We start from the raw sequence: 19,144 nt of genomic DNA on the forward strand, positions 1-19,144 counted from the left end.
GCCGTTAGTGAACCGATTTTAATAATTCTTTTTTTATTGTGTAGAAACGAGCTGGAAGTTGGTCCCATTTAAATATGGTTAGGATCCATCGATGGGTTCTGGAGAAAATGAGGGAAACACCTCCACCCATGTAAATATAACAGCCATAACTCCGTCGTTTATGAACCTATTTTAATGCCTTTAATTTCGTGTGTGGACTATTGTTGTATGTATCAAAAGTAATTACCAGTAACGCCATTCTATCTAACTTTGTTTGTAGTTTATTTGAACGCTACATTATGTATTATCTGTTGTCTATGCTTGTAGTCTGTGTCAATAAAAATGTCCACTTCCTGTGCGTGTGCCACTGAGAACGTTGTTTTATTAAAAACTATTGCTACAAGTTGGTCCCATTTAAATATGATGAGGATCAGAGTAGGTTCTGGAGACAAAATTTGTAACTCCTCAACCGATGGGTATAATCGAGTTATGTTTGAAGATATTTGGTGTAGGTTCTAATGAAATTACAAAGCCAGTTCATCATTGACTATTTAAGGGTCTGATAATGTGGCTCGGAGTCAAAATATGTAACTCCTCAACCGATGGGAATAATTGAGTTGTGTTTGAAGATATTTGGTGTACGTTCTAATGAAATTACAAAGCCAGTTCATCATTGACTATTTAAGGGTCTGATAATGTGGCTCGGAGACAAAATATGTAACTCCTCAACCGATGGGAATAATTGAGTTGTGTTTGAAGATATTTGGTGTAGGTTCTAATGAAATTGCAAAGCCAGTTCATCATTGACTATTTAAGGGTCTGATAATGTGGCTCGGAGACAAAATATGTAACTCCTCAACCGATGGGAATAATTGAGTTGTGTTTGAAGATATTTGGTGTAGGTTCTAATGAAAAAAATAATTATTGGTGGTAGTATTTGGTTAATTATACATCGTCCACAACAAGTTTCAATTTGATGCAACTCTGGACGGCGGTCCATACTTTCATGGGCATTGTCCTTTGTCTTAAATGTATCACTTTTACATATTATTAATATATTATACATTAACAAGTACAATTATTTTAGACATAATTTGCATAAAAAATATTGCAATTAATACTAAAATAAACAAATTTTCATATTATTGTAAGTTTTACAAAACAAAATACAAAAACTCCTTTATTTACAGAAGACATAATTATGTTCAAGTTTTTTCTCAATTCCTACTATTTCCAGCATGTCCAAGAAATAGTAGCAAGTTGGGAGAAAGACCTCGTGGGTTGTTCCCTGGTGCTCTACCGGGCAGTGGGTCCAATGAACCAGGCAGGTCTCTTCGGGAAGAACTCGCCAATAAGTAGAGACGATATGCGCGTTAGAGCTCTACCCTTTCCTACGCGAAAACCAACGTGGAGGTATAAGGAAGTGAAAAGGGTGCATGAAACCGTCGCTAGTATTGAGGTTTATGGTGAGTATTTTTGACTTCTGTTTAGCCTCTTACGCCTGTTATTATGAAGACGCGCGACGGAACGGTCACTATACTGGTTTTTTTTATTGCTTAACCTAACGATTAGGCAGACGTACTACCTAATGGAAAATAGTCAACGCCGCCTATGGAAATTTGCAACATCAGAGGAGTCGCCAATGCATCGCCGGCTTTGTATGTTGGCTCTTTATGAACCTTTTTTAAAGAGCCACATGTCATAGCGCTCCAGAAATACCTCAGGTCTGACCCCGACCAGACATTCATCAGAATCATGAATTTCGATATCTGGTCCGGGTGTGTGTGCCTTTATGAGTGTCCATGACATATGACGCAAAGAATCCTAATGTGCGCTGTGAATGTAGAAAGCGTCTTTTTTAATTTAATAAATAAATCTATTCAATGTTTTGTATATCAGAAATCTATATTTATCAATTTCTGCCCATTAGTATTTGTAAATTAATACATATTCTACACCAATGAAAAGGTTATCCTAATGTAATATAATTTCTAATTTTTTTTAATTTATTTTTTATATAAATAAAATAGGAATAGCAGACGAGCATGCAGTCCACCTGATGGTAAGTGGCTACTGCCGCCCATGGACATCTCTAATCAACCCCAGATAGGATTAGATATTCCTACCTAATGTCGGCCACAGATGCGCTGCTACCCCTGAGGACTAAGCTGGAACGCCTCGGAAAAGTCTGTCTCCCTTACCACACCCTTCAAACCGGAACACAGCAGCGCCTAACACTGATTTTATTAGGTAGAAATAGGTGTGGCGGTGGTGCCGCCGGAGTCGAACCACAAAGGGTTCTACCACCTTCTACCCACGTAATCCTATTGTTAAGCCTCTGCAGTCTGTCCGTCTGTCACGGGACTCTATCTCTTGAACTGTAATAGATAGACATTTGAATATTTACAAATTATGTGTCACGGTGGCTGCTATTACAACAAATACTAAAAATAAAAAAAATAAAAACAAAGAGGTATCGCCATGCTAATAACAGCTATTGAACCGTAATACGTAGACAGTTCAAAATTTTACAAAGCATTTACTTCTATGACGGCTATAATAACAAATGCTAAAAATAAAAAATGAATGAATTTTTGTTGTGCACGTAGGGCTCCACATTTGCGGGTTCAACTTGCACTAGGCCAATTTTGGAACCCTCTGTGTGTGAGTTCGGCATTTTACCAATTTTTTATTGCAATTTGTTAATCACTCACTGCTGTATAAAATAATTTGCTACTTTTTATTCCAGAGGGCGCGCACCAAGAGAACTGCCAACAGATCATATCCAGCGAAGATGAAGGCCCATGCTACATAGATTCAGAGACACCGGTCGGTTGGATCAGGACCCTTTCTGAACAGAGTTCAAACGGGGTCATAACTAACTCTAGGATGGACCTGCTGATCAACGATACGTCTATAGTCAGCTGTTCTTTATCTAGCGTCTGTTCATTATCAGTGAGAGCACTGATAATGAACAGGATGTTGAAACAAAGGAGAAAGTAGTCAAGAAGAAGAAAAAGAAAAAACCAGAAGAGAGTAAACCGGTTAAGAAGGGAACGCCCAAGATACCGGAATGTTAAGAAGGTATGATTGTTGTTAAAGACTAAATAAGTTGGTTTTGACAAACGTGGCGTAGTGGTCACCGTATAATGTGGGTAGTGGGTTTCGGGTTCGATCCTCGGCAAAACAGAGATTTGAATTATGAATTTAGGTTTTCTGTTCTGTTTGTGTGTCCATGGAGCAGATGACACAGGAAAAATCTTATTGTGGATTTATGAGCGTGTTAGAGTCCCTATCCCTAAAACCCATGTTAAAATATATCAGATAATTCAATTTATTTAGTAAAAGCTAATGATTTTAGAAATATAGGTACTTAGACTATCTAGTTTTATTAATCGTGTAAGGGATGCTTTTTTTTTTTAAAAAAACAATAATACCTTCATAAACTTATGGTTTATTTTTAGGGTTACATAACATCTTTACATTTGTTACGAAAAAGAGAACGACTTAAACAGGACATAATATCTTAATATTATATTATTATATATTTATAATGACAGAGTAATGGAAGGTAATTAGAAAAAAATGACCAGTAGTCTTACTAAAACCTAACCCAAAAAAGTAGTATAAGTAATACTAAATAGTTAGTTTAAAAATAGCAAGTACACAATAAATTATCACAAACAATTGAATTACACAGGAATATAACAAATATTAATTATTACATATCTAATAGTCAGTACACAACAATTGATCACAAACACTATGAAAATAAAATTATATTAACAAATAATTAACTTACGGTATTGCTGCGGGAGTCCAAAAGAAAGTGGCTCCCCTTTATTTTCCTTCCTTTTTATATCCTCTGAATTTTACACACACATCAATTGTGTAGGACCAATCAACATCGAGCATAAGTTATATTTAAATTGTCTGACAGTCCAGTATCACAGCTAAGATTCTTAATACAATAATTGTTTAAAACATATTTAGATTGTTCTTATACATATTGTTATTAATTTTATTTGTGTTTTAATAGCATAAAAGAGTTTATTTATGAATTACCATTATCCAATCAGTGACGAGAACCCCCTTGACCAATCGTAGATTTGATGCAAATCAACCCATGAACTATACTCATTGCACATTTTAATTTCTATTTTTATTTATTTTTCTTTCTTAACCTCTAAACTAAAATTACTTTAAATATTATATTTTTTTAACATTTTAAATCATGTCCCATATATAGTAAAAAATGATAAATCATAAATACATAAAAATCACTTGAAGTAAATAATCATTAACCTTCCTAATAATAATGTAAATATTATTATAAATAGTACTGTATATTTGCTGTTACATATAATTAAAAAAGACATTTTTTAAACATTATTACATAATTACATAAGTTACAAAGTGCTGATTTTAAACCGGAACTTCGTTCCGAGTACCGTAAGGATCTAACACTAGAGCCATCTAGTGTCGAGTAGGATTATTTTATTTCGATCAAAGTAGTGATAAAAATTGTAAGTGATACAATCATTTTGATCAATAGAAAGCTACAAGTTATCGCTAAACTGGTCCCATCAATATTTTATAAATACCAAATTTTAATGACTATCAATAACAGTACCATCTGATAATTTAAAAAAACATTTAAAAACAAGCATTATAAGGAATTCTACTTATAAATTGTCAAGCGCAAATGTTCGATGCATTGTGTGATACAGAAATAGGTATGGGATAGATGTAGGATTTTTATAAGATTTTTGTGGTAACCTTTTTTTAGCATAAATCAATTCTGGTCTGGACAGTATACTTCTCTGCTACATCAATCTTGTAAAAAAAAATACTTTTTTCTCCATTACAGATGTGGAAGATAATATCAGACAAGGAGGTGAACTCTCTAGAAACGATATTAGAGGGATGGGAAGCCTCCGATCTCGAGGCCGCGTGTAACACTCAGGACCCGGCGGACGGCAACACGGCGCTGCACAAAGCCGCTATCGCCGAACAACCTGAGATGGTCACGTGAGTTAACATTTTAATAATAGTTGACAGTTCTTGGAGTGTCACATCACCATCCGGGGCAAGTTTAAACGTCCGCCTACCATCCGCATGGACGGCGCCTCGGTCAGGAGCGTGGACTCGGCCACACTGCTGGGTGTGGTGTTGGACTCGTCTTTATCATTCGCCAAGCACGCGGTATAGATTGGGGAAAGGGCGACGTCTTGCTTCGGTAAGATGTCACGAGTATCGGCGTCCTCGTGGGGAATTCGATACCCTAGTTTGAAGCTAATGTACAGAGGCACATACGTGGCCACCGTGACATACGCGGCGGCCATATGGCACGAGCGTGACAATTTATAAGTAGAGTTCCTTTTAATGCTTTGTAAAATGTTTTACCAAATTATCAAATGGAACTGTTATTGATAGTCATTAAACATTTTGTATTTATAAAATATAGATGGGACCAGTTTAGCGATAACTTGTAGCTTTCTATTGATCAAAATGATTGAAACAATTAAAACTAGATGGCACTAGTTTAGCAATCACTTACAATTTTTATCACTGCTTTGATCGAAATAAAATAATCCTACTCGACACTAGATGGCTCTAGGGTTAGATCCTTACAGTACTCGGAACGAAGTTCCGGTTTAAAATCAGCACTTTATAACTTATGTAATTATGTAATAATGTTTAAAAAATGTCTTATTTAATTATATGTATCAGCAAATATACAGTACTATTTATAATAATGTTTACATTATTATTAAGAAGGTTAAATGATTATTTACCTCAAGTGATTTCTATGTATTTATGATTTATCATTATTTACTATATATGAGACATGATTTAAAATGTTAAAAAAATATAATATTTAAAGTAATTTTAGTTTAGAGGTTGAGAAAGAAAAATAAATTAAAATAGAAATTAAAATGTGCAATGAGTATAGTTCATGGGTTGATTTGCATCAAATCTACGATTGGTCAAGGGGGTTCTCGTCACTGATTGGATAATGGTAATTCATAAATAAACTCTTTTATGCTATTAAAACACAAATAAAATTAATAACAAAATGTATAAGAACAATCTAAATATGTTTTAAAACAATTATTGTATTAAGAATCTTAGCTGTGATACTGGACTGTCAAACAATTTAAATATAACTTATGCTTGATGCTGATTGGCTATTATACACAATAGATGTGTGTGTAAAATTCAGAGGATATAAAAAGGAAGGAAAATAAAGGGAAGCGACTTTTTGGACTTCCGCCGCACTTACGTAAGTTAAGTACTTCTTAATATAATTTTATTTTCATTGTGTTTTTGATCAATTGTTGTGTAGTGTGTACTGACTATTAGGTATGTAATAATTAATATTTGTTATATTCCTCTGTAATTTAATTGTTTTTGAATTATTTATTGTGTTCTTGCTATTTTTTAAAACTAACTATTTAGTATTACTTATACTACTTTTTTGGTTTACGTTTTAGTAAGACCACTGGTCATTATTTTTAATTACCTTCCATTACTCTGTCATTGTAAATGTATAATAATATAATATTAAGATATTATGTCCTGTTTAAGTCTAAAGTTTAGACCACTGGTCATTATTTCTAATTACCTTCCATTACTCTGTCATTGTAAATGTATAATAATATAATATTAAGATATTATGTCCTGTTTAAGTCTAAAGTTCTCTTTTTCGTAACAAATGTAAAGGTGTTATGTAACCTTAAAAATAAACCCTAAGTTTATGAAGGTATTATTGTGTTTATTAAAGACATCCCTTACACAATTAATGAAAATACATAGACTACGTACCTATATTTCTAAAATCATTAGCTTTTCCTAAATAAATTGAATTATCTGATATATTTTAACATGGGTCTTAGGGATTTTCTAACATCAGAAGTGGGATCGGTTTAAACCTTGTTTACTTTAACTTGTATTTGTTTCAAGTTTCAGAATGGATATTGGAGAAATTGGAGACCTCCTGGCAGCAACTCGTGATGCTGTCTCGAGCCGGCCGCTACCACTGCCGCCGCCGCTGCCGCCCCACCTTCTAAGGACGACGTTGCGCTGCCGCTGATCGACCCGGAGAGGAACTACTGGCGCCGCGTGGTGTACAGCATCGAAACCCTGGCCAGCGAATTCCAGTGGAGCAGCATTAAGACAGCAGCAAGAACCGGTAAGGCCCTTAAGGGCTCTGCTTTAATATGGTTCAAAACTTGGGATCCTTGTAAGGCTCGTTCGTGGGAAAATTTTCGTAAGGACATCATTGACATATATCACGAAAAAAAAAAAAAAAAAAAGAAAAAAATCTAAACGAAATTCTTGGAAGGCGTTTCTGTGCAATTCTGATTTAGCGGAATCCTATAGTGAATATGTCAGGGAGAAGATTAGGTTGTATCGAAATGCAAAACATTGGCGTGTCTACTACATCTGCCCTTAATGTCTTACTTTCAACATATATTAAGAAGAAGAAAAGACCGACGGATAACCTTGAGATCCTCGGAGGATCTAAAGCTATTTAAACTTAGTACGGATAAGATATATTTTGTTTGCCATCGAGTCGGTCATGTCTAGTTTCAGTCTCAATGTAAAAAAAAAATAAGTCAATTCAAACTCTTTCGCGGTTGCCAAATCGGGCACTTAAACTAAATGATTTCCGACCACAAGTTTGTAATTATTCATCAGTTACCATGGTACAAAAAAAAAAAAAGAAAAAAAAAAAGCGAGGCCAATTTTGTTTTAGACAAACCGAATTAAAATTAACAAAGGTTTTTATTCATAATAAACCGATAAATACTCTAATATATACAGGTGCTAGCTTAAGTGTCGTTGAACACCCGTGTCTTTGTACATAAACGGAATAGGACAAAGTAAAATACATATATTTGCTATTACTAAAACAGTACAACATTTAAAATATCTATTAGTATACATAAATGATATCCTTATTTAATTTTTAACAAAAAAATAAGGTTTATGTTACTTGAAAGAATGGGTTTCACTATAAATTTAGAAAAATGTAATATATATATATATATATTTTTTTTTTCTAGATAACATAGAATATTTAGGCAGAAATTTATCCCAGGAGGATATTAGACCTAGTAAAACGAAAATAGAAACTATAGTTGATTCTCCTATACCTAAAAATATTAAACAAGTACGCCATTTTATGGGGCTCGCAAGTTACTTTCGTAAATGCATTACTAAATTGTAAAAGACAAATCAAAAATGGAAATGGGGATTCGAAACGGGATGCGGCTAGGAATTATGTCATCAAACATTTAACAATCTTCAACCCAACATTACCGACCGAGTTTTATACAGATGCTTGTTCTATAGGCTACAGAGCTACTATACCATATTAATACAAAGGGTAGATAAAATCAAAAGGGAAAATTTATTTCTCATATAGACTTTTTTAGTCGCAACCCGATCGAATACTCTATTAACCAATCGCTAAGCACACTGGAAAACATCTCTGAATATTTTAAAATTAATTGAAAAGTCTACATTGGGTGGTTATAAACATCTCAAAATAATACGGAAACTCAAAATTTAATTAGTGTGGTTGTAGCTGGTTAATTAGACGAGAATCAGTATATGTCGCATAATAATCTATTATATTACAAAATCCGTCCTAATAAATCAAAATTTAATGTACCTAAAGGATTAAGATATCATCTAAAAAAAAAAAAAAACAATCACGACGAAAATTGACATGTAGAACATAGATTAGTAAAGATTACTCACTCCTAACTAGAAAATGTGCCCAGTTTTGAGAATTGAAATAGTTGCGTAAAAAAGTTTTGCCACGTCTCCGTGCTAAAATATCCCTAAAATATTTGAAATAATTATTATTTATTATGTAAATTCATGTAAATTACGCAGTATTAGTTATTTATTCGTAAATTTTCTCTAAAAATGTTTTTATTTGTCAAGAATTCAAAAAAAGAACTTACGATAATAAGCCATTTGTGGCTTCATTCAATTTCAAGGCGGCGAAGTATCTTTACTAATCTATGATGTAGAATTAAATAAGACATTTCAAAAGCTCCGTGAACATTTTTGGTTTCACCGTATGGTTGCATTTTTACAGAAATATTTAAAACATTGTTTGATATGTATTAAACTTAAAAGTCACTCGGACCCCAAACAAGGCTTATTACACCCTTTTTTTTTTTTTTTTTTTTTTTTTTATATGTAACCTAACGATAAGGCAGACGGGCTGCCTGATGGAAAGCAGTCACCGTCGCCTATGGACATTTGCAACACCAGAGGAGTCGCCAATGCATCGCCGGCTTTGAAGGAGAGCTCTTTTTACACCCCTCTTGAAGAGCCCCATGTCATAGTCCTGAGGGAATACCTCAGGAGGAAGTTCATTCCACATTTTGCACGTACGCGGCAAAAATGATCTATTAAACCGAACCGTGGAGGACCGCCACGGGTCCAGTTGATGTGGATGGAACTTCATCCTTCGGCGAGTGGTGCGATGAAGGAAAGGCGACGTAGGCACCAGATCAAACAGTTCCTCAGAACACTCACCATTGTAAAGTCGGTAGAACACGCAGAGGGAACCTATGTCCCTCCGAAGGCTTAAGGGTTCTAACCGATCAGAGATCACTGGGTCATCGACGATTCGCACCGCGCGTTTCTGTACGGAGTCAAGTGGGTTAAGTTGGTATTGTGGTGCCCCTGCCCAGAGATGCGAGCAGTACTCCATGTGGGGCCTCACTTGCGCTTTATAAAGCAGCAGGAGTTGCCCCCCAGTGAAGTACTGCTTGGCTCTGTTTAGGACGCCCAGTTTCTTTGAAGCCAACTTGGCTTTAACTTCCAAATGACTCCGATACTGCACGTCGCACGAGATGTCGACTCCCAGGATCCCTACACTTTTACCAATGGTGAGCGGGGTACTTTGGAACTTAGGCGCTATGACGAATGGGGTTTTTTTAGCGGTAAACGCGCAGACTTGTGTCTTCGAGGGGTTGAACTCAACAAGGTTAAGACGACCCCATTCCGAGACCCGCTCCAGAGAGTTCTCGATTTCAGACACAAGTCGGATTCTGCTTTCTTCCACGAATGTCCGAGAGGTGTTCGCACGGCCTGTGTACACAGCATCTCCCGTGCTATCATCTGCATAGCAATGAATGCCACCGATTTTCAGCAGCATATCATTGATATGCAGAATAAAAAGCGTGGGAGATAATACAGACCCTTGGGGCACGCCAGCGTTGATGAGCTTCGTGTCTGAGCAGCACCCGTCAATTACGACCTTAAAATGCCGCTCAGACAGAAAGCTGGCTGTCCATGTGCACAACCTCTCGGGAAGACCGTAAGATGGTAACTTCGCGAGAAGGGCCCTATGCCAGACCCGGTCAAAGGCCTTAGCGATGTCCAGGCTTACGGCCAATGCCTCCCCGTTGCTCTCAACAGCCTGCGCCCAACGGTGAGTGAGGTACGCAAGAAGATCACCAGCTGATCGGCCCTTGCGAAAACCATATTGGTGATCGCTGATCAGCCGGTGCTCTTCCAGGTACCTAAGGAGCTGCGTGTTTACAACACGCTCCATAGCTTTTGAGAGCAGGGAGGTTATCGCTATAGGCCTATAGTTGGCCGGGTCGCTGCGGTCACCCTTTTTGGGAATAGGGTGTACAAGGGCAACCTTCCACGAAGACGGTACTTGTCCTGTGGTGTAGGAAAGCGAGAATAGGCGCGTTAAGACGGGAGCCAACTCGGGAGCGCACGTCCTGAGCACCACTGCGGGGATTTCGTCTGGCCCGCTCGACTTCTTGATATCGAGGGACAATAGAGCTCGCCTGACAGCCTTCTGCGTAAAGCGAATATCCGGCATAGAGCTCTCACACCGCGGGATGGTAGGCGGTGTGGCCCCTGTGTCATCAAGAGTCGAGTTTGAGGCAAAGAGGGTACCAAGAAGATCGGCTTTCCCCTTTGCCGTGTGGGCCAGAGAATCATCTGGTTTCCGCAGGGGCGGTAGTGAAGACCGGCAGAAATTACCCTCGACAGCTTTGGCCAGCGACCAGAAGGCTCGACTCCCGGAGGGGTAACCAAGTAGCCGCTCGCCAATTCTGCCGATGTGCTTAGACTTCGCCTTGGCCATATGCTTCTTCGCTGAACGGGAGGCAGCATTAAACGCGGTTCGGAGCTCGGGGGTTTTTGGGTCCTTGCTAGCGTGTGCTGATGCCCAGGTTTGGAAGGCCTCCTGCTTAAGGCTTAGCGCTTTAGCACAAGACCCACCAAACCAGGGCTGACTCCGCCCGCCGACGGACACGACAGAGTTTGGAATGAAACACTCCATACCCTGCCGTATCACGTCGGTTACAGACTCAGCACACGAGCTAGGGTCACCCGAGACGAAACATAGCTGCCTCCACGGGTACGAAGCCAGGAACTCCCGGAATCCGTCCCAGTCTGCTGACTTGTAATGCCAAACTTGTCGTCTCCCGGGGGGACGTGTCTCCACGGGGTACGACAAGGGCACAGTCGAACTTACCAAGCAATGGTCAGAGGATCCAAGGGGAGCCTTGACCATTACTTGGTAGTCCACCGGATGGGTAGTCAGCAGTAGGTCCAGCAAAGAGGCAGTATGGGTCTCTACATCAGGCACCCTAGTGAAACCAGGTACGACCTGAGAGAGCCCATATGCCAAGGAGAAGTCATATGCAGATCTCCCGGCAAAGTCGGTGGTCCGGGATCCCAGCCAATCAACATGATGAGCGTTGAAATCACCGAGAACCACCAACTCTGCCGAAGGACACTGCTGCAGCATTCTGTCGGTTGCCCACTGGACGTGCTCGAATAATCGAGTTGTCTCCACGTCTCCGCTATAGGACCTATACAGGCACGCGTAGACACGGGTAAGACCTCCGACGTCCGCGCGCAGCCACAACAATGATAGGTCCTTGTCTTCGAGAAAGCTGAGACGGCGATAGCAGACGTCCCCCCGAACATACACACATACCCCGGCACGACGCCTGAAGGCATGTTCTAAATTGTAACCGGGGTATTCCAAATACGATGTATCGTCCGGGGTAGATATCTGCGTCTCCGTCAAAAAGAGAAAAGCCGGCTTTACCGTCTCAAGGTGGTGGTGGACGGCATTCAGATTGGAATGGACTCCTCTGATATTGCACATATCCACAGTAAATGTGGAAGAGGTCGCCGCTGTGCAACTTTTCTTCTTTTTATTTGGCTTTCTCATAGTTGGTGGTTGTTCCAAAAAGGGCGGGAATTTGAAAGGATTTGCAATGCTCCGCCGACGCCTCACGGGACAAAGTATGAGTCTCGTGACACCGAGCCTACGGAGGTGATGTGGGATGCTGGCGCGGGGGACGGAAGGGCCCCCGGTCCCCCCCGTGCACGACTACCCGGCTCCACTCCGGTCTCTTACTCCGGCAAGGTAGCCGCGCAACGGGATTTTTCGCCGGTTGGCGGGACAGCCTCCCGGGCCAGAGGTTAACAGTGTTGCCCGGGTTCGGGTCCCCAACTAACCGGCGGGCGGCCAGCGGACAACCGTTTCACCGGGTCTCCCTGGCCCCCGCGCCAACACACCACGCCCCCGGGGGCAACGATGCTTAAAGAGACTCAACGGACCCGTAAAGTACGCCGTCGGAAGCACCACAGGGGGATGGGAAGGGAGGGATAAGGGGATGAACTGGCTCCCAGGCGCACTACCGAAACACGACGAGTCGTTATTAGCGGTAGACTCCGACCTGAGGGTGGTAGCTAGCCAGGCAGATCCCACGAAGAGATCTTACCACCAAGCGAGACACCTTCGGGAATTACGCCAGGCGGTGTCAGACCCAGCAACCAGTGGGACCGTCGCAGTAGGATGTTAAATGCCCGAGTAGACGCTGCTGCCCATCTACCCGGTAGATGCCCTTAGTCGGCTTCTACGACACCCACGGGCAGGTATGGGGTGGTCTATTCGCCGCCGGAGCCACACGGCACTATTGACAAGACTCCCATTCCCTTCATACAATTCACCTAGATTGCACAGACCCATTCAAAACAACCTCCGAAGGTTATAAATATAATAGGATGGTTTAAAAAAAATGTTGTATATTAAAACCTCTTCATACTATAAATTCGCAAGAATTAATACTCCTCATACGAGAAATAATAACTATTATTGGTACTCTCTTAAAGGTTTATAACAGATAGGGGCACAGATTTTAGCTTAAATCAAATTCAACCTTTATTTCAAGAATTACAAATCTAACATCATATTATTATGGTGGCCACGGGCACTAGGTAATGGTCAGGTAGAACGATACTTTACGACTGTCATTTATTTGTTAAATACAACTTGTAATGATTTATCAGATTGGCCGAGCAATTTGTGGAAAATACAACAGTCAATTAATACTACAGTTCAAAAATCCTTTTTTTTTACCCATTTGTGTACTTATTGGTTTTAACGCAAATATCCCGTCTATCACCTCTTAACGACGTTGACGTTTTTAAACAAAATGTAGATTTATGGGCAGATCGGGAAGTGGCTTACCAGCGTTTACAATTACAAGCAAGTAGGTTTAAAACTCGTTTTGATACAGTAAGAAGGAACAATAAAAATTTTCAGATTGGTGACAAGTTTATGTAAATCAAAATCATAGGCGTCATGACAAATTAAGTCCCAAACTTAAGACCATCTTCCACATGATAGATATACTCTGAAAGTAATAGGTAACTTAAGAAATATAACGGTAGCCAAAGATAAGTTGAGACTGGCCTGGTGAGTGGGCGGACGATGAGCCAACAAGTTATTGATCTTTGTAAATACTAATTATTCTTTTTATTGTTTTGAGTTATGACTTTGTGTTTTGTTTTTATATTTTTTTTGTTATGTTTGTTTTATTTAATAAGATTGATATCTGAACATTGTGATGTGATGGTTATTTTTGAACTGCTGAAGTCTTTTGCTTTATCTTGCCCGTCTCATGTGCAGCAGGTGTGGGGCAGAGCCATTGTTAATAAAGCAACTGACCGTTGTTCCTTGTCAACTTAATGTGAGAAGTGATAAAGGGGCAATGTACAATGTATTTAGTTTTTAATTTTATATTATTCTTGTTGAGATGTGTGATGGATATTTTTGAACTGCTGAAGTCTTTTGCTTTATCTTGCCCGTCTCATGTGCAGCAGGTGTGGGGCAGAGCCATTGTTAATAAAGCAACTGACCGTTGTTCCTTGTCAACTTAATGTGAGAAGTGATAGAGGAGCAATGTACAATGTATTTAGTTTTTGTAATTGATGAATGCTTGTGAGATTGCTTAGATATTTTCGAGTTTTTGAGTTTGTAAGTAAAAAACTTTTGCGAGCTGCACTGACATCTTTATTGCGTTTTTTGACAAGACATAGACAATAGTTATTATTTTAAATATTAAAATTGTTAAGGTTCACAGTAAGTACAGGAATGACAATAACCATAGACATGCCGCCCACCAAAGGACCGCAGTCCTTTACAAAATAGATATTAAACCTACATTTACAAAATAAGTTTAACAAGTTGTACTGAATTTTGACATTTGAGTACACCACATACTATAAGTTACCACAATTTGAATTACAATGGTTTGGTTACAAACTCTACATACTTTAACAAATATATCACACAATCTTTAAGAACTTTAACAAAGCTTCAACTACACATAAACAAATTTATGAAAACATCTCATAGATGGCAAAATTTAACATTTTTTAAAGTAATATCTTTCGTGGTACTACTAAAAGGTTCTACTAAAAGGAAAAACAACATTATAACATTCAGTGAATGCTGAGTGAAAATAACATAATAGAAAAAGTTACATTAACAATGTTAAGTTATAATTAAAGTAATACTGAAGTTATCAGTCAGACTGTATTGGTAAATAACAAAGTTTTGATATTGATCGTTTAACCACATCACTCGCACATCTTACACTATATACTCTAGTAACATTGTCGGGACCACGATGTTTAGCAACCACTCGCCCCCAAGGCCACTTGCCTGGAGGCAACTGTTCATCTTTAATAAGCACAATATCTCCTATTTCAAACTCTCTCATATGTTTTAACCACTTAGGACGTTCTTGTAGTCTAGATAAGTACTCATTTTGCCACCGGTGCCAGAAATCCCTCACCAGCCTTTGTACATATTGCCATCGTGATAAACGACTTAAATTAATGTCCCGCAGATCCGGACTTGGAATGGTAACAGGAGGTTCCCCAATTAAAAAGTGACCGGGTGTAAGTATTTCAAACTCAGTATCTGTGATGTCAATTGGAGTCAACGGTCTTGAATTCAGACATGCTTCAATTTGACACAATGTGGTAGTCATTTCTTCAAAGGTAAGCCTGGCTGTCAAGATGCGTCGCAGGTGATGTTTCACTGACTTGACGCCAGCCTCCCACAGTCCACCAAAGTTTGGGCTGTATGGTGGAATGAAGTGCCACTGGGTGCCTTCAGCAGCCAAAATTTCACTTAAATGATCTGGCAATTCCACCTTTGCATTTTCCACGCTTCAATCAACTGTTTATTGGCTCCCACAAAATTCCTCCCTTGATCACTCCATAGATGTGTACATTTTCCTCTTCGTGCCACGAATCTATGAAAAGCTCCTATAAATGATTCAGAAGACAAGTCGCCCACTAATTCCAAATGTATGGCCTTTGTTGCCATACAAATAAAAACGGCTATGTAGGCCTTGTTTGATTTGGCTCCTCTTCCCCTTGACATTAATACTTGCAACGGACCAGCAAAGTCCACACCACTATGAAGGAATGGTCTCGCAGGTGTGGTGCGTACTTTAGGTAAATCTCCCATAATTTGTGTTCTCATGGCAGCCTTATATCGTGTACAAGTAATGCACTTGTGTATGAATGTCTTCACTGCATTTTTTGAACCAAGAATCCAATATTTTGAACGAATGTAGCAAAGCATTAATTGTATTCCACCATGCATCGTTTTCCGATGAGCATCTGCAATTATTAAATGTGCGAGGTGATTCTTGCTATCGAGTATAATGGGGTGCTTAGCTTCATCTTCTAAGTCTGAATTTCGCAGTCTACCGCCCACCCTGAGAATATTGCAGTTATCCATGTATGGATTCAAAGATTTCAATTTACTACTTCTCTTTACATAATCCTTGTTATTTAATCTATGTATTTCTTCGAGGAAGTCTCTTCTTTGTGCTATTTTTATACACAACTTCAATGATTGATCCAGCTCTTCAACTGTTATATGCTTAGGTATGTCATTTGAAAGTTTTCTGAAATTTAAGAATCTTCTACAGTAGACTATAACTCTTAAAAGCTCATCTAAGACATTATAATTTTCAAAATCTATGACATTGTTATTATCTTCAATTTTCAAATTTACGTTTATTTGCCTTGTCTCCATATCTGTAGGTTCAATGTTTAGTCTTGAGAAGGTTACTTCTTTATCTCGTAGCCAGTGTGGTCCGTCCCACCATAACTTTGTTTCTATCAGTTCATTTAACTGAAGCCCTCTTGAACCGATATCCGCTGGGTTTGTCTTGGATTGTACATGAAACCATTGCGAGTTGCCTACATTATCCAATATTTCAACCACTCTGTTGCTTACAAATGTTTTCCATCTTAATGGATCTCCACATAACCATGATAATACAACTGATGAATCTGTCCAGGCATATACTCTTTCAACAGGTAATCGCATAGCCTTCCTTACTTGAGTCATTAATCTTGCTAATAATACAGCGCCGCAAAGCTCAAGTCTCGGAATTGTAATTGGTTTCACGGGTGCCACTCTTGTTTTAGATGCTATAATTCCTGTTTCATATTTCCCTTTCTTAGTTTCTACTCTATAATATATGACGGCACAATAAGCCTTCTCTGAAGCGTCACTAAATCCATGAAGTGTGATATTATCTAATTCCTTTCTGTCTGTCTTAATCCATCTTTTGATTTTTACTTTATTTAAACTATTAAAACTATCTCGTAATCTTAACCATTCTTCCTTCAATGCATCTCCAACATATTCATCCCAATGTAATCGTTCCATCCAAAGTTTCTGTATTAAGATTTTAGCTGGAATTATTGCTGCCCCTAGCCACCCAAGTGGATCAAATAATCTCTGTATATCTGCAAGGATGTTCCGCTTGGTGACAACTTCTGGTTGTGATGGTAATTTTAATTGATACTGAAATGAATCCATCGTCATGTTCCACGTTAAGCCCAATGTTTTGATAGTACATTCGTCAGTTTCTTGTTCTATCTTCATAGTGTCTTCGTCTGCTTGCATTTCCTGTAAAAGTTCTTTACTGTTTGAAGCCCACTTTTGTAACATGAATCCACCCTTGTTTAAGATGTGCGCAATATCCTTGCTCAGTAGTATTGCTTCTGGAACTGTGAAACAACCACTCATACAGTCGTCAACATAGAAATCTTCTCTTATGACTCTCGATGCTTCTGTATAATCTTGACCTTCGTCCTCCGCAAGTTGTATTAAAGTCTTGACGGCTAAGTAGGGTGCAGAAGCTGTTCCAAAGGTAACCCGCAACATACGGTATTCTTTTACCTCTTCATCTGTATTCCCACGCCATACAATTCTTTGCAAATCCGCATCTTCACTTGCAACTTGTATCATTCTATACATCTTTTGTATGTCAGTTACGAAGCAAATTGGTTTCAGACGCCATCTCATAACGAGGTTTCTCAGATCTTCTTGAAGCGGAGGTCCCGTCATAAGTATATCATTGAATGATTTACCCTTTGATCCTTTACAAGATGCATCAAATACAACTCTGATCTTGGTTGTTTTACTGTCTTCCTTTATAACAGCATGATGTGGTAAGTATATTGCTTTCTTATTTTTATCCTCTTCTGGAACTCTTTCCATGTGATTCAATTGAATATACTCTTCTATAACTCTACCATAATCTTCTTTAAGTTGTGGATTTCTCTCTAATCTTCTTTCTAACAGATGTAATCTTTTTAATGCTATCTGTTTTGTTTCCCCTATTTCTTCTATGGAATCCTTTAAAGGTAACTTGACGATGTATCTCCCTTCTGGTGATCTAATGTAATTATTTGTATAAATCTCTTCACACCTTCTCTCTTCAGCTGTATATTCTCTCTTCGTTGATTCTTCTATACTCCATAAATTTCGTAACATGTTGTTTATATCTATTTCCAATTTTTGATGCATGACCAAGATTGTATTATCTGTTGTGTGGTCATGGATATTGCCAAAGAGAATCCATCCCAGACTTGTTTCCTGTGCCGATGGCGAGCCTGATGGACCTTTGATTAAATTATTCTTAATGATTTCTGTGTATACTTCAACTCCAAGTAAAACATCTATTTTCCCGGCAATGAAATATTGTGGGTCGGCCAAGGTGAGACCTTCCAAATGTGACCAATTTTCCCTTGGCTCGATTGATTTACATGGTAACCGAGTAGTCACGTGTGAAGCTAAAACATAAGCCTGTACAGTGAGGCTGAATTCAAAATCGTACCTAGATATGACCTCCAGCTGTACCAAGTGGCTAACTGTTGTTGTTGTTGAACCCACCCCAGTTACCATTCCATTGATGCCAGTTCTTTTGAGACCCAATGACTGAACTGCCCTTTCACTAATAAACGATGCCTGAGACCCAGGATCGATTAAAGCCCTCAAAACTATCATTTGTCCCGAACTGTTTCTAACAAGAACCAGTGCAGTGGCTAAAAGTGCTCTTTTTACATACCCTGACACCAAGTGTGAAGCAACAGAGACATCTTGTAGATCTTGATTTTCTACTTTTACATTTGTGCTGGATGAAGATCTGGTTGTGGTCCCTACCTGCTTTAACCCAGTATCTCCTTATCATTTGTGATTTGATGTAAAAGCGAGTGATGTCGTTTCCCACATATTCTACAAGAACTCCTTTGTTTACAATTGAACACTGAGTGACTCGAAGACAAACAATTATAACACAAGCGATGATCTTTAACATACTCTCGTCTTTTAAAAGTATCTAATTTTGAAAAATCTTTACAATTAAATAAAAAATGATTTTTACCACATAGGCCACAACTAATTTCAACTGAATTGACATGAAATGATCGCTCCCTTGTGCTACGTACAGCAATTGGTTGGGTTAAAACTAAGGTTTGAATACTAGACTCA

At 38.7% G+C, this 19,144-nt stretch overlaps 1 pseudogene; it reads left to right on the top strand.

The window, feature by feature from the left end:
- Positions 1–19,144, top strand: part of LOC140746782 (tRNA endonuclease ANKZF1-like) — a 121,285-nt pseudogene that overhangs the window by 7,489 nt on the left and 94,652 nt on the right.

This window comes from Epargyreus clarus, unplaced genomic scaffold, assembly GCF_041222505.1.
Source record: "Epargyreus clarus isolate Ecla_fem2 unplaced genomic scaffold, WU_Ecla_fem_2.2 ptg000013l, whole genome shotgun sequence".
NCBI classification, from domain to species: Eukaryota; Metazoa; Arthropoda; class Insecta; order Lepidoptera; family Hesperiidae; genus Epargyreus; species Epargyreus clarus.